Genomic DNA, 17,958 nt, shown 5'->3' on the forward strand with positions numbered 1-17,958 from the left:
GTTGTAGCATGCAAGGTTGCGCACTGTCACTACAGGCACCTCCGCGATTGTCCGCTTTGAGATTTTTCAGATCTCCTTGAACACTGAACACGCCTTCTGGTGCGGCGAGGTGTTTACGCCGTGTCACATGACCTGGCCCTTCTCCCTCCTATGCTGTTGTCCCTGTGATGCGCTCCATTGGATGACGTTGTGGTCCATGGAGTAGGCACATAGGGGCGCGGCAGTGTGGGGGGCGGGACCAGTGACGTCTGACCCGGAGCGTGAACACGCCCTCTGATGTAGCGTGACGTATTTCTGTGTCACATGACCTGGCCCTCCTCCCCTCGTTGCTGTTGGTCCTGCGATGCGCTCCATTGGATGACGCTGCGGTCCATGGAGTTGGCACGTAGGAGCGCGGCGACGTAGGGGGCGGGACCAGTGACGTCTGACCCGGAGCATGCGCGCTGCAGACTGAGGGACGCCAACGCCGCTCTGTTCTATGGGTCCATGAATGGTGAGCTCCAACAGGTTGATTTTAAGTTTAGATTTGATGCAGCTGCATCACAAATAAAAGATTTTAACTCTTTATGCACGGAGCACTTATGCACTCTATGTACATCTTGGGGTTATGTATGCAGGGGACATAAACTCTTTTTTTAAAATGGATGTACGTACATATATTGATTGAAATGCACATATCTACTGTAAGCAAGGATGATCACTATTTTGTATTTTTTATATCTTTGTATGACTTTTTTACAAATGTTTACTATGCACAAAAGTCACGTGATGATGGAGTTGGAGATCATGTGACTTGATTGATGACATGTGTAATCACTGATTGTAATTATTTTGTATTGGATTGTGGGTATATATACCTGGTTGTATACACTGTTATGTAGCTTGATAAAGGCCTCATTGAGCAGGCCGAAACGTTGCCGGATTAAAGTCTATTGGGGTCTTCACCCTGTCACCTTAAAGCTGGAAGTGCTGCCTCATCATTTTGTTAAGTATATATCTTGGAGGAGGGGCCGGCCTCTGTGAGGAATTGCACCCAGTGCACAACGTCTGACTGTGCTGCTGCAATATTTTGGATTTTATATATATATATATATATATATATACAGTATCTCACAAAAGTGAATACACCCATCACATTTTTGTAAATATTTTATCATATATTTTCATGGGACAACACTGAAGATCTGACACTTTGATACATTGTAAAGTAGTCAGGGTACAGCTTGTATAACAGTGTAAATTTGGTGTGTCCTCAAAATAACTCAACACACAATCATTAATGTCTAAACCACTGGCAACAAAAGTGAGTACACCCAAATTGTGCCCAATTAGCCATTTTCTCTCCCTGATGTCATGTGACTTCTTAGTATTACAACATCTCAGGTGTGAGTGGGGAGCAGGTGTGTTAAATTTGGTGTTATCACTCTCATACTCTCTCATACTGGTCACTGGATTTTCAACATGGCACCTCATGACAAAGAACTCTCCAAGGATCTGAAAAAAAAAGAATTGTTGCTTTAGATGGCCGAGGCTATAAGAGGATTTCCAACACCATGAAACTGAGGTGCAGCGCGGTGGCCAAGACCATACGGCGGTTTAACAAGACAGGTTCCACTCAAAACAGGCCTCGCCATGGTCGACCAAAGAAGTTGAGTACACATGCTCAGTGTCATATGCAGAGGTTGACTTGTCAAAATAGATGTATGAGTGCTGCCAACATTGCTGCAGAGGTTAAAGAGGTGGGGGTCAGTCTGTCAGTGCTCAGAACATACGCCACACACTGCATAAAATTGGTCTGCATGGCTGTCATCTCAGAAGGAAGCCTCTTCTATGTTGCACAAGAAAGCTCGCATCTGAAAACAAGCGGACTAAGGCCCCTTTCACACGGGCGAGTATTCCGCGCGGCTGCCATGCGGGAGGTGAACGCATTGCACCCGCACTGAATACCGACCCATTCATTTCTATGGGGCTGTTCACATGAGCTGTGATTTTCACGCATCACTTGTGCGTTGTGTGAAAATCGCAGAATGCTCCTCTTTGTGCGTTTTTCACGTAACGCAGGCCCCATAGAAATGAATGGGGTTGCGTGAAAATCGCAAGCATCCGCAAGCAAGTGCGTATGCGGTGCGATTTTCACGCACGGTTGCTAGGAGACGATCGGGATGGAGACCCGATCATTATTATTTTCCCTTATAACATGGTTATAAGGGAAAATAGAAGCATTCTGAATACAGAATGCATAGTAAAACATCGCTGGAGGGGTTAAAAAAAAATTATAATAATTTAACTCACCTTAGTCCACTAGTTCGCGTAGCCCGGCATCTCCTTCTGTCTTCATCTGATCTCTGTGCAGCAACAGGACCTGTGGTGATGTCATTCCGGTCATCACATGATCCATCACCATGGTAAAAGATCATGTGATGACCGGAGTGACGTCACCACAGGTCCTATTGCTGCACAGAGATCAGATGAAGACAGAAGGAGATGCCGGGCTACGCGATCAAGTGGACTAAGGTGAGTTAAATTAATATAATTTTTTTTTAACCCCTCCAGCGATGTTTTACTATGCATTCTGTATTCAGAATGCTATTATTTTCCCTTATAACCATGTTCTAAGGGAAAATAATACAATCTACAGAACGCCGATCCCAAGCCTGAACTTCTGTGAAGAAGTTCGGGTTTGGGTACCAAACACGCGCGATTTTTCTCACGCGAGTGCAAAACGCATTACAATGTTTTGCACTAGCGCTGAAAAATCGCGGGTGTTCCCGTAACGCACCCGCACATTTTCCCGCAACGCCCGTCTGAAAGGGGCCTAAGGACATGGATTACTGGATCCATGTCCTGTGGTCTGATGAGACCAAGATAAACTTATTTGGTTCAAATGGTATCAAGCGTGTGTTGCGGCAACCAGTTGAGGAGCACAAACACAAGTGTGTCTTGCCTACAGTCAAGCACGGTGGTGGGAGTGTCATGGTTTGGGGCTGCATGAGTGCTGCTGGCTGTGGGGAGCTACATTTCATTGAGGGAACCATGAATGCCACCATGTACTGTTACATACTGAAGCAGAGAATGATCCCCTCCCTTCAATAACTGGCCCGCAGGGCAGTATTCCAACATGATAACGACCAAAAACACAGCTCCAAGACGACCACTGCCTTGCTAAAGAAACTGAGGGTAAAGGTGCTGAACTGGCCAAGTATGTATCCAAACCCAAACCCTATTGAGCATCTGTGGGGCATCCTCAAATGGAAGGTGGAGGAGTGCAAGGTCTCTAACATCCAACAGCTACGTGATGTTATCATGGAGGAGTGGAAGAGGATTCCAATGGCAACTTGTGAAGCTCTAGTGAACTGCATGCCCAAGAGAGTTAGGGCAGTGCTGGACAATAATGGTGGACACTAGTGTTGAGCGAGCATGCTCGGCCGAAAACCAGTTCGAGTCTTATTCCCGCACGTTTCGCGGCTGCCAAGTAGCCAATAAACGTGCAGGTAAGTACTGCCCTCACTGTAATGCCAGTAGCCATGTTGGCCACTGGCATTACAGTGATTGGCTAGCCGGAACACGTCATCGGGTGCTATATAGCACCCGATGATGCGTGTTCAGCTCATTCTAAATCAGGGAGAGCTGAGGATAGGAAGAGACAGAGAGTGTAGGGAGTGTAATCGAATATAATAAGTGTACAAAAACGTTTCAGAGACCCAAAAGTCCTTGTAAGGACTATTGTGTTAGACAGCAGCAATATATTTTTGTAGCGCAACTTGCGCTAAATTGCTCAGTGTTAGGGAGAGCTGTGCATAGGAAGGGACAGACAGTGTAGGGAGTGTAATAGGAAGATTTTTATACAAAAACTTTTCAGAGACCCAAAAGTCCTTTTAAGGACTATTGTGTGTGACAGCAGCAATATACTGTATATTTTTAGCGCATCCTGCGCTAAATACCGTGTAATAGGCCGCTGCGGACAGTTAAATTATCCGCACCACATCTCCTGTTTAAAGTGTGCGCATCCCTAAAATATCAGTGACATCCAGTGCAGTTTTTCTGTAGACACTGCGAACTGTGACATTACCTGTGGTACCTGTCCTGTATAACGTTTCCTCATCACAAATACATACACTTCCAAATCCTACGCTATTGTACGTGTGACATACTTTCAAGAATATATCACATTTAAAATGAAGAAGGTAAGCAGTAGGGGATGGGTAAGTGGCCGTGATGCTGATGGTGCACGCAGAGGCCGTGGCCCAGGGCGCAGAGAAATTGTGCCTGTTTCCAGAGCACAAGAAAAACAATCATCCAAGATACCTAGCTTCTTGTCCCAGTTTGCAGGGTGGCGCAGGACACCACTATTGAAGTCAGCCCAATGGTGGTTGGTTGGATTGCAGCAGATAATGCTTCCAGTCGGTTAAGCTCCACCCTGTCTTCCACCAAGTCCAGTCTCAGTAGCCAGGAGTCTGGTCCACACAATCCTCACCCTGATCCTCCTTCCTCCCACCATTTACAGTGTGGCCAAACAAGTGATCCCACACTCGGATATTCCGAGGAGCTCTTTTCAGCGCCATTATTGATTTGGCCCTCTCGCCAAGCACGCTTGAAGAGGGACATGAGATCTTGTGCCCTGATTCCCAACCTCTTGAGCATCCACAGTCACAAGAACATGACGGTGGTGAACGGCAATTAGAGTTTAATGAGGTGGATGATGATGAGACACAGTTGCCAATGAGTCAACCGCAATTAATGTCTCAAGAGGTTGATGAAGAGGATGAGACACAGTTGGCAATCACTGAGGTTGTGGTTAGGTCAACAAATCAGGAGGATGATCAGAGTGGGGAAGTGGAAGAGGAGGTGGTGGATGATGAGGTGACCCAACCTGGGAAGGTGGCAAGCCGAGCGAGGAGAGCAGTACAGAGGGGGAAGGATCTGCAGCACCACAACAGGCTGGAAGAGGCAGTGGGGTGGCAAAAGGGAGAAGGCAGGCCACACCAAACAGGCCCGCAACTGTTCCACGGAGCACCCCCTTGCGGAAATCTCCCTTGCCAAGGGGTAGATGTTCCGCAGTATGGCGCTTTTTTGAAGAAAGTGCAAACGACAAATGAATAGTAGTTTGTAACCTGTGCCATACGAAAATGAGCCGGGGCGTGAACAGTAGCAACCTCACCACCACCAGCATGATCCGCCCCATGGCATCCAAGCACCGTAATAAGTGGAACGAACGCCTGGGTCCACAATCTGTGTCTGCGGGTCACACCACTGCCTCCTCTTCCCCTATGTTACGTGCTGGCCAATCCCCTGTCAAAGGCGCAGACTCGGATGCCTCCCGCCCTGCACCTGGACCTTCGCAAGCACCATCAGCGACCACATCCACTTCCGTGTCCCAGCGCAGCATCCAAATATCCTCACCCCAGGCCTTTGAACGCAAGCGAAAATACCCAGCCACCCACCAACAGGCCATAGCACTAAATGTGCAGCTTTCCAAATTACTGGCCCTGGAAATGTTGCCATTTAGGCTAGTGGACACTGAGGCCTTCCGCAGCCTGAGGTCGGCGGCCGTCCCACGTTACGCAGTCCCCAGCCGCCACTATTTTTCAAGGTGTGCCGTGCCCGCCTTACACCAACATGTGTCCCGTAACATCACACGTGCCCTGACCAACGCAGTTACTGGTAAGGTTCACTTAACCACGGACACATGGACAAGTGCATTCAGCCAGGGACATTACATTTCCTTGACGGCACACTGGTTGAATGTTGTGGAGGCTGGGAGTGAGTCATACCCTGGGATGGCACAGGTGCTACCGATGACAAGGATTGCGGGCCCTACGTAGATCAGGGTTTCCGCCAGCACCTACGTTAGTGGCTCCAACCTAGGGTTGGAAGATATCAAAAATATTCCCACGATAACGATATTAAGAAATTTATCGCGATAACAATATATATCGCGATAAAAAAACTCTTGGGGCCAAAAGGAGACATTATACTGTATGGGGCAGCCACAAGGAGACGTTACACTGTATGGGGCAGCCACAAGGAGACGTTACACTGTATGGGGCAGCCACAAGGAGAAGTTACACTGTATAGGGCGGTGTGTGGTAGTGTAGGGACGCCTCTTACGATCCATCTAACTGGGGTAAAATCCTATTAGGATAATTCGTGGAGGAAGTTTTCTTTGGGAGATTTTAAAGAAAAGGACAGGGCTCCACATGGGCTAGAAGTGACAACTGGTATGGGGGGGAGGGGTCATTCCGTGGTGATGTCACTCTCCACCCCCAAAATAGCACTACATAAGAAGCTGACTTCAAATATGAAGTTCTCCTACCCCTATAAATCACCCCCATGGACAGTGACTGCAGTCATTACCTGAAGGAGTAGTGAAATAATGACCAAAAATATAAATGCAACACTTTCGGTTTTGCTCCCATTTTGCATGAGCTGAACTCAAAGATCTGAAACATTTTCTACATGCACAAAAGACCCATTACTCTCAAATATTGTTCACAAATCTGTCTAAATCTGTGTTCGTGAACACTTCTCCACTGCGAAGATAATCCATCCCACCTCACAGGTGTGGCATATCAAGGTGCTGATTAGACAGCATGAATGTTGCACAGGTGTGCCTTAGACTGCCCACAATAAAAGCCCACTCTGAAATGTGCACTGTTTTGCCTTACTGGGGAGGGGGGGGGGGGGGGGTCAACTCCTCCTCAATAGCTGTGCGAAGTTGCAGAATATTGTCAGGAACTGGAACACACTATCGTATACGCCGATCCAGAGCATCCCAAACATGCTCAATGGGTGACATGTCCGGTGAGTATGCTGGCCATGCAAGAACTGGGATGTTTTCAGCTTCCAGGAATTGTGTACAGATCCTTGCAATATGGGGCCGTGCATTATCATGCTGCAACATGAGGTGATGGCCGTGGATGAATGGCACAACAATGGGCCTCAGGATCTCGTCACGGTATCTCTGTGCATTCAAAATGCCTTTAATAAAATGCACCTGTGTTCGTTGTTCATAACATACGACTGCCCATACCATAACCCTACCGCCACCATGGGCCACTCGTTTCACAATGTTGACGTCAGCAAACCGCTGACTCACATGACGCCACACACGCTGTCTGCCACCTGCCCTGAACAGTGAAAACCGGGACTCATCCGTGAACAGAACGCCTCTCTAACGTGCCAGATGCCATCGAATATGAGCATTTGCCCACTCAAGTCGGTTACGACGATGAACTGCAGTCAGGTCCAGACCCTGATGAGGACGACGAGCATGCAGATGAGCTTCCCTGAGACGGTTTCTGACAGTTTGTGCAGAAATTCTTTGGTTATGCAAAACGATTGTTGCTGCAGCTGTCCGGGTGGCTGGTCTCAGACAATCATGGAGCTGAACATGCTCGATGTGGAGGTCCTGGGCTGGTGTGGTTACACGTGGTCTGCGGTTGTAAAGGCTGTTGGATGTACTGCTAAATTCTCTGAAGCGCCTTTGGAGACGGCTTATGGTAGAAAAATGAACATTCATTGCACGGGCAACAGCTTTGGTAGACATTCCTGCAGTCAGCATGCCAATGGCATTGTGCTGTGTGATCAAACTGCACATTTCAGAGTGGCCTTTTATTGTGGGAAGTCTAAGGCACACCTGTGCAATATTCATGCTGTCTAATCAGCACCTTGATATGCCACACCTGTGAGGTGGGATGGAATATCTCGGCAAAGGAGAAGTGCTCACTAACACAGATTTAGACAGATTTGTGAACAATATTTGAGAGTAATGGGTCTTTTGTGTATGTAGAAAATGTTTCAGATCTTTGAGTTCAGCTCATGCAAAATGGCAGCAAAACCGAAAGTATGTATATATATATATATATATATATATATTGTGGGGATTTGCTCTGGTAGACAGGCTAGCGGATGCAGTACAGAGGCAACCACAAAGACTTCCCAACAGGCGTCTCTCACACCTTTAGCACGGCACAAGTTCTCAGTTCCAAAACACACAGAGTGAAACTAAATCCCGGCAACTGCTTGGATATTCTAAATCTTCTTCTTTTTATTTTATATATACAAAGAGGTAACAACAACGCGTTTCGGCACACTGCCTTTTTCAACAGGTACATTCAACATATGTTACATTTAGATATATATAGACAAATCAATTACAGGTACAAGTGACGTCATCCACCCACTAATAGGCGGGTATTCACTACCCACCAATCAATCACCTAGTTTCTATTCATCAAGAAGAGCACCAGAGAGTAAAGGATACCCAGTGCCAGAGAATAAAGATCAGCGAGTCTGCTGTGTCTAAATAGAGAAAGAAAAAGAGAGAAAGAAACACATATCATTAGTAATACCATAAATTACAGTCTACCAACCTCATAATCACGGTTTAAACCTTTTGGATGCAATGTATCCAACGTATGTATCCAATAGGCTTCGCGGCAGAGGAGTTTTTTTATTATCCCCTCCTCTTACTCTCTGGTGCTCTTCTTGATTAATAGAAACTAGGTGATTGATTGGTGGGTAGTGAATACCCGCCTATTAGTGGGTGGATGACGTCACTTGTACCTGTAATTGATTTGTCTGAATAGATCTAAATGTAACATATGTTGAATGTACCTGTTTAAAAAGGCAGTGTGCCGAAACGCGTTGTTGTTACCTCTTTGTATATATAAAATAAAAAGAAGAAGATTCAGCATATAGAAGCAGTTGCCGGGATTTACTTTCACTTTTGTTCTCGTGGAGCTCCACTCCTCCCCGCAGCAACGCTGACCTTTAGCAGCAAGCGCTGGCTGGATTTGCCTTTATCCCAAAACACACAGAGACTGACAGCGCTCCACTGTCAGATGGAGGATAATCCACACCCAGCTGAGACTACTGGCTGGGTTTTATATAGACCAATAAAGACCCGGTCTGGAGTGTGGGGAGCAGCCACCCACCCAGCACTTTGGCTACACCCAGTAAGAGCCGGCCTGGATCGGCTTTACAGCCACACTAACAACAGTGTCAACCAGCACTAGCTGCTGCTGACACTTAAAACTAGGAAATTAGTTTATTTTTTTTAAAAATGAAAATGCACAGAATATCGGTATAAATTATTGGCTATCGGCCTGAAAGTTCACAGATTATCGGTATCTGCTCTAAAAAAATCAATATCGGTCGATCCCTACTTAAAACTACCGGCTCTTACCTCACCGAGACCAGGAATCTTGGTGACACATACCTTCCATCAATGACGGCCCCTTCCTACATACCTACCCCCTTTGTTCAACCGTGAGGGAGTGAACACACGCCAGTGTACCCGGGACAGGGCATCTGCGTTTCCCTGTTACCCGTCTGCCCTATGTTCCAAGGAAAATTTTAAGTTTTGTAATGACAAGAACCACCTGGTGACCCGAGCATTCCTCTCTTTGGCCTGGCTCATCCACTTGAGAGGGGAGAGGTCGGTCACCAGATGGAACTTTCTCCCCAACAGATAATAGCGGAGAGACTCGAGTGCCCGTTTGATGGCCAGGCACTCTCTCTCCACTATACTATACCTAGTCTCGGCTGGGGTAAACTTTCGGCTCAGGAAAACAGGATGTTCTTCCCCATTGATGTCCTGAGAGAGTACAGATCCGAGGCCTATTTCAGAGGCATCTGTCTGCATCACAAACTCCCTCTTGAAGTCCGGCGTCACCAATACTGGGGACCCACACAGGGCAGACTTCAAAGTGGAGAAAGCCTTTTCCGCCTGCTCATTCCACTGAACCGTCACTGACTTGCGTACCTTCAAAAGGCCTGTCAATGGTGCAGCGACTGTAGTAAAATTGAGGACAAACCTCATATAGTACCCCACCATACCCAGGAATGACTTTACTTGCCGAGTAGTGACAGGTCGGGGCCAATTCCTAATTGCCTCAATTTTGTTTACCTGAGGTTTGATAATTCCGCGCCCAATTAATTACATACCCGAAGTACTTGGTCTCTTCTAACCCTATTGCGCACTTTTTTTAGCGGTTAAGCCAGCCTTCCTAAAGGAGTCCACTACAGCCTGTACTTTAGGTAGGTGACTTTCCCAGTCGGTGCTGTGGATAACTATATCGTCCAGGTACGTCGAAGCATACCGACGATGTGGACGGAGTTCAATGTCCATTAGTCTTTGAAACGTGGTGGGAGCGCCATGTAGACCAAAGGGTAATACCTTGTACTGATACAGCCCCTCTGGCTTGATGAAAGCCTTTTTTTTTCTTGGCAGTCTCTGTCAAGGGTACCTGCCAGTACCCTTTGGTGAGGTCCAACACAGAAAAATACAGGGTTTGGCCCAACTTCTCAATAAACTCATCCACTTGGGGAATGGAATATGCGTCAAACTTGGACACCTCATTTAGTTTGCGGAAGTCGTTACAGAACTGCAATGTCCCGTCCGGCTTGGGTATTAAGACTATCGGACTGGCCCAATCACTTTTTGACTCCTCAATGACACCTAGCTGGAGCATTAGCTGCACTTCCTCCGCGATGGCTTTTCGCAGAGCCTCGGGTACCTGGTATGGTTTTAACAGGACTTTTGCCTGAGGCTCAGTGATAATGTCATGTCGGACTATGGAAGTGCGTCCAGGGAGGTTCGAGAACACATCCGTGTTCCGACTAATGAACTCCCTGGCTTCCTGAGCCTGTTTAGAGGAGAGGCTGTCAGCAATTTTCACTGTGGCAGCCGCTTCCCTTGCTTCAGACAGAGGTGCCGAAACTGCTTCCCCTAGAAACCCTGTTTGTGGGCTGTCTTCAGTACCGGTTTCCCTATCTTTCCATGGTTTGAGCAGATTCACATGGTACACCTGCTCCGGCTTTCGCCTCCCTGGCTGATGTACCTTGTAATCTACCTCTCCAATTTTTTCAAATACCTTGTAGGGCCCCTGCCACCTAGCTAGGAACTTACTGTCTACGGTTGGTATCAGAACCAACACCCGATCACCTGGGTTAAAGTTCCGGACCCGCGCCTGCCGATTATATATCCTACTCTGGGCTCGTTGCGCTGCCTCCATAGGCTCCCTAACCAGAGGTAAAACTGTTTCTATCCGCCCTTGCATCTGGGTGACATATTCAACCACACTTTTGTGCGGTGTGGGTTGTTGTTCCCACGCCTCTTTGGCCATGTCCAACAGACCGCGAGGGTGTCTGCCGTATAACAGTTCGAAGGGTGAGAACCCAGTAGAGGCCTGGGGAACCTCTCACACTGCGAACATGAGATAGGGCAGAAGAAGATCCCAGTCCATCCCATCCTTACACACCACTCTTTTTAAAAAAAAAATTAAATGTTTGATTAAACCTCTCTACCAGGCCATCCGTTTATGGATGATACACGGACGTCCGTAGCTGTTTTATGTGGAGCAACTTACAGAGTTCCCTCATGACCTTGGATATAAACGGGGTCTCTTGGTCAGTCAGAACCTCCTTAGGCAGACCCACTCGAGAAAACATCTCCATTAACTCCTTAACTATGAGTTTGGCTGATGTATGACGCAGTGGCACTGCCTCCGGGTACCTAGTGGCGTAGTCAAGGACGACCAAGATGTGTTGGTGCCCTCTAGCGGACTTCGGTACACGGCCTACGAGATCTATAGTGATTCGCTCGAACAGGACTTTGATAATCGGGAGGGGTACCAGGGGACTACGGAAATGTCGCTGGGGGCTTGTTATCTGGCAGGTTGGGCAAGACTTACAATATTCTTCTACCTCTCTGAACACACCAGGCCAGTAAAACCGTTGTAGTATCCGGTCCTGTGTTTTCTGCATTCCCAGATGACCACCGAGAACATTCTGGTGGGCTCACTCTAACACGAGTTTGCGATAAGCCTGGGGCACCACCAGCTGTTCAATGGATTTACCTCGCAGCTGGTTTACCCGAAACAACATATCTTGATGAACCACAAAACCGGGAAACACTGTCTCTGCCCCTGGTTGTTGTGCTTCCTCATCTATTATTAACACATTTTCCCAGGGTTGGGTCCCGGTGTTGTGCAATACCAAAATTATCCCCAGAGACTTTGAGGTCTGCCAGATTAAAATGAATGGGACCCGCCGCGTACTTGCGGCTCGCGAACATTTGATCGCGTTCGCGAACCATCCCGGCAGATGTTCGTCCATCACTAGAGGCAACCACAAAGACTTTAACTTAAACAGTTCAGTGTTTTATTCACACATAGGGAAAAAGAAAAAGTAACGGTTTGCAGTCTTGGTGTTTGTTCACACCATAAAAAGTCCACAGAACAAAAGACTTCACCTGGTCAGCAGTTTTTCCACCCGCAGTCCACAGCAGGCTTTAGGGCCTGTTTCCTTGCAGGCGTCTCTCAGCCCTTTAGCACGGCACAAGTTCTCAGTTCCAAAACACACAGAGACTGACAGCGCTCCATTGTCAGATGGAGGATAATCCACACCCAACTGAGACTGCTAGCTGGGTTTTATATTGGCCAATAAAGACCCGGCCTGGAGCGTGGGGAGCAGCCACCCACCCAGCACTTTGGCTATTCCCAGTAAGAGCCGGCCCGGATCGGCTTTACAGCCAGACTAACAACAAACAGTGTCAACCAGCACTAGCTGCCGCTGACACTTAAAACTACCGGCTCTTACCTCACCGAGGCCAGGAATCTCGGTGACACATACCTTACATCAATGACGACCCCTTGCGCCTTCCTACAATATACACTCACCTAAAGAATTATTAGGAACACCTGTTCTATTTCTCATTAATGCAATTATCTAGTCAACCAATCACATGGCAGTTGCTTCAATGCATTTAGGGGGGTGGTCCTGGTCAAGACAATCTCCTGAACTCCAAACTGAATGTCAGAATGGGAAAGAAAGGTGATTTAAGCAATTTTGAGCGTGGCATGGTTGTTGGTGCCAGACGGGCCGGTCTGAGTATTTCACAATCTGCTCAGTTACTGGGATTTTCACGCACAACCATTTCTAGGGTTTACAAAGAATGGTGTGAAAAGAGAAAAACATCCAGTATGCGGCAGTCCTGTGGGCGAAAATGCCTTGTGGATGCTAGAGGTCAGAGGAGAATGGGCCGACTGATTTAAGCTGATAGAAGAGCAACGTTGACTGAAATAACCACTCGTTACAACCGAGGTATGCAGCAAAGCATTTGTGAAGCCACAACACGCACAACCTTGAGGCGGATGGGCTACAACAGCAGAAGACCCCACCGGGTACCACTCATCTCCACTACAAATAGGAAAAAGAGGCTACAATTTGCACGAGCTCACCAAAATTGGACTGTTGAAGACTGGAAAAATGTTGCCTGGTCTGATGAGTCTCGATTTCTGTTGAGACATTCAAATAGTAGAGTCCGAATTTGGCGTAAACAGAATGAGAACATGTATCCATCCTCTGATGGCTACTTCCAGTAGGATAATGCACCATGTCACAAAGCTCGAATCATTTCAAATTGGTTTCTTGAACATGACAATGAGTTCACTGTACTAAAATTGCCCCCACAGTCACCAGATCTCAACCCAATAGAGCATCTTTGGGATGTGGTGGAACGGGAGCTTCGTGCCCTGGATGTGCATCCCTCAAATCTCCATCAACTGCAAGATGCTATCCTATCAATATGGGCCAACATTTCTAAAGAATGCTATCAGCACCTTGTGGAATCAATGCCACGTAGAATTAAGGCAGTTCTGAAGGCAAAAGGGGGTCCAACACCGTATTAGTATTGTGTTCCTAATAATTCTTTAGGTGAGTGTATATATATATATGCTGCTTCTCGTTGAAATGAATGGGAGGCTGCTTGGAGTTGTTTGTTTTTTGGCACTGATTCTGATGCAGATAACACGCCAAAATCAGTGTCAAAAACTCTGTGAGTATGCCCTAAAAAGAACTGCAGCCTCAGCTTCTGGATCCCTGTTTATAATGCTAGTGATATTCATTTCAAACCAGTGGAAAGTGTCCCTATGTCTTCTGCAGTGTCATGTCTGCTTCCATCATTCCTCATAATGCACAGTGATGGAAGGATGCCTGAGCTTCTGTCTTCAGACATTGATTAGGCCTCATACATAAAACCATATCCATTTTGCGGTCTGTGTTGCCTCTGCATTTTTTGCGCACCCATTGACTTCAATGGGTCCACATTTTGCTGACAAGTATAAGACATGTTCTGTCTTTTTGCGAAATGAACATATGGATGCGGAAAGCACACGGATCATCAAAATGTGAACCGCAGACCTACTGAAAGCAATGGATCTGCAAATAAAGTGCGGACAGCGCACGGATCGCATCTGTATTGGATCGCAGATATGGTCGTGTGCATGGGGTCCTATACACATCACTGAGTGCCACAGCTACTATGGATGTCATGCCACTGTCAGCTGTCACTCACAAGGTATGAAGGCTCACACACAGAGTGGAATTTCCGCCAGGGGCGGATTGGCCATAGACCTTACAGGGAAACTTCCCAGTGGGCCAATGCCCAAGGGGCCACCTAGGCCCTTCTCATGGCCAGCCAGTGGACGTTTTTGGGGATGTATTTTGTGCTCCTGGCAGTATCTTGTGAAGGACTGTGGTATTTGGCTCTGTTGGGGTGGTATAATGTGCCACAATATGGTATTGCTGTCCCTGCCTTCCATCAATTTGGACCCGACTACAAAACGGGGCCACTTTTAGTATTTTTTCCAGGGCCACTTTAAGTTCCCAGTCCGCCCCTGATTTCCGCACAGGACACGCTCATCTGAAACAGGTCTAAAGGTACAGCTACATGATCAGGTTTCTGCATGCAGTTTTGGAAGCCAAAATCAGCAGTGGATAATAGAAAGTATACAGGACAGAAACAAGTCACAAGTATTTAATGCTGGAGATTTCTTTTACAAGTTATTCTAATTGAGAAAGCCAGTAGGGTGACTAGCAAAATGTCTTCAAGAAAAAACACAAGTCCAGTTGCTCTGACTTAATATTACTGATATACCATGACCTGGATGAATAAGAACTTTCTGTGCTAAACCTAAATTCTGAAAATGTGCTACATGCATACACAATGGGACCTATAGAATCAAGTAATGGGTGGTCCTATCTTAGTATTTGTGGCATATCGCTAGGATAGGGCTCATAAACCTCAGGCACTCCATCTGTGGTGAAACTACAACTCCCAGCAGGCTTCATTTACTTCTATGGGAGTCCTGAGGTTGGTGATCCCTGTGCTGGGGTATGCCACAAAGGCCAGATCGGAGTGGGTCTCACCTCTGGGACCTAGAACTGGGCTCTGGAAGCGGAGAGGGCACCGCGCATGTGTGGATACCCTCCATTCGCCGCTAAGCCCGTTAGCAAAGCGATTCCTAGGAAGCAAATAAGAATATATTGGCATATAGGGTGACTGGCATTTTGGGGTGGGGTGAACTGTCACCCATAGTACAGTGGATGTAGGTAGCAGCCTGGGCATGGCCTATAGGACACATGATTACTGTATAGGCACATCGGGCACACAACATTTACATATCATCCAGTGGTCGCTGCCTGCCATCTCCTGACTACAGGAATACCATTGGCGGTAGGTAGGTCGGTGTGTGTGCCGGGCACCAGGGCTGGCAGCTGCAGACAGCTGGGTGAGGCTCTTTGTACGGCAGCTCCTCCCATCGGGTGCACAGGCCGGCACAGTGGGGTGGTCGCTGTGTCTGCTCTATGTGTACCTCCATTCTGTAGCCCTGGATCTGAGGATGCCCGCTGCGGGCTGCTGCCAGTGATGATGAGGATGATGGCTGCTTCTTCTTCTTAAGGCTTCCTTGTGTGTGGATGTGAGCCGCTTCTCCCTCTCCATCCTAGGATCTCTGTTTCTGGGCTGGGGGCAGGGTCACTTCCATTCTTCTCCTCCCTGCAGCCTCTGGTCCCTGGCTGTGGATGTCATCACTGTCATCAGGCTATGGATGGGAATCTCTCTCCCCCTGGCATCTGCTTTTGAGGTTTTCCCTGGATGCCATATTCTTCTCAGACTGTCTCTCTGGATGTGACACTCTTCTTGGCGGTCTCTCTGGATGTGATAGCCCCTTCACGCTTGGATGTCCCTTTCCTTTGGCGGTTGCTGCACAGATCCACAAATTCCTTATAGTTTCTGTTTCCTCCTTTTACAAGGGGGTAAGTGGGTAGTCTTCATAGAATTGCCACATCACATTACCATACCATTGGGGGGGCACAGGGTTCATTCAGTCACCATCACTGCGTGTAACCGTGTATAAGCGTGTCACATATACAGCGTCATGCCAGCAACATGTTTCTATCATGTGCCACATAAAGCCTAAAATATATGGAATCTATTTACCATATAACTATATATAGTTACAGGATATGTATATATTACGGTATAAATATACACATATATACGGTATACAGGCGTAATAATTAGTCATTTTCCATATAACTTCATATTTCCATATAACTCCCAGAGTTTATCCATATAATTGACATTTAATATTGTAGTATTTTGTACCAGGATGTATAATGCAATTTTCTACCGTCATACAAGGCGTCATTGGCATGTAATCTGCAATGTCATGCCACCATGCAGCACCTTATCAGCATATAGCGTCAGTATGTGACTAATCTGTCCTGTTATGCTCTTTTGCCATTTAAATGTCAGCTCAGTTTATGGATTCTGATAATGATTGGCTATAAGCTGTGAGTGGCTTCAGCGAGGAGGATGTGATACGTGTAGTCCAGGTCTCTATCACGCTGTATAGACCATAGATAGTCCATAGCCATTGTGACGGTACATTTACATAGTCCCTGGAGAGGTGTGCAGCCATGAGCATTGTACGTCGTGTCTGCTAATGGTTCCATCAGCAGAAAGAAAATCCAAATCCATCTTTATTCGAATACATTACCCATGATCGTGCGCAATGCCATTCCACGTATGTCATCAGGGGGCCCACACCATGGATTCCCAGCACTCCTGTCACTGATTGAGCTCATCCAGCAATCCACTGCTGCACGCCGCTACATAATCATGGCTGACATTTAATATACCTGCATCATATGACCATTTTCTAATTAATTTAAAGGGCTTTCCTACTAAAGCACTACAGTGTCAGCGGCGTATCGTTAAACCTTCCATTCATGAAAAGCATGGAGAACTGGAACTAATTGGGTGTCACTGTGGTTGGGTACACTTTCATGGCATGTGTAAATGTGTATTATTATCAAATATTTTATTAGTTCTAATGATAAAATATTATTTCACTGAATGCTCAAAATACATTATAATAACAGTCCATATTGTCTCCTTTGCTGGCTGGATTCATTTTTCCATCACATTATACACTGCTCGTTTCCATGGTTACGACCACCCTGCAATCCAGCAGCAATGACAATGCTTGCACACTATAGGAAAAAGTGCTGGACTATGGGCGCTCTCGCAGTTGCAAGCCACCAGAGAGACATGCGCTTTTTCATATAGTATGCAAGCACCGCCATCACTGCTGGATTACAAGGTGGTCGTAACCATGGAAATGAACAGTGTATAATGTGATGGAAAAATGCAAAAGGAAGCAATATGGGTAATAACAATACATTAGTAAGTGCCTTGTATTAACTTTCTCTACATGATAAATGTCATTTGCTGAAGTGACACAACCCCTTTAATTAACGCTGAGGGCACCAGATCGTTATGTACCCAGCCCGCGGCCGTGAGGAGGGCTCGCATGGCTCCTGTTAGACGGCCTGGCTCTGCATCTGTCTGCTCCTGAAGATCACTTTCTCTTGAGCACCACCTCCTTGGCTATACACGGCTCATTTAAATATCAGGCGCCCAAACTATGGTCCCGGTAATTCAGGAAGCTTTGACTGAAAAAACAACAACAGCGGATTACACAGGGGAGAAAGGCAGACTAGAAAGTGACAGGTCCTCCAAAGGACAGCCAAAAAAGGTTGTTATTGGTTGCTATTGATGACAGATGGGAACTGAGGTATCTCCTGTAACTGCCACAGCTTCCAACT

Source organism: Bufo bufo, chromosome 3 (genome assembly GCF_905171765.1).
Source record: "Bufo bufo chromosome 3, aBufBuf1.1, whole genome shotgun sequence".
NCBI classification, from domain to species: Eukaryota; Metazoa; Chordata; class Amphibia; order Anura; family Bufonidae; genus Bufo; species Bufo bufo.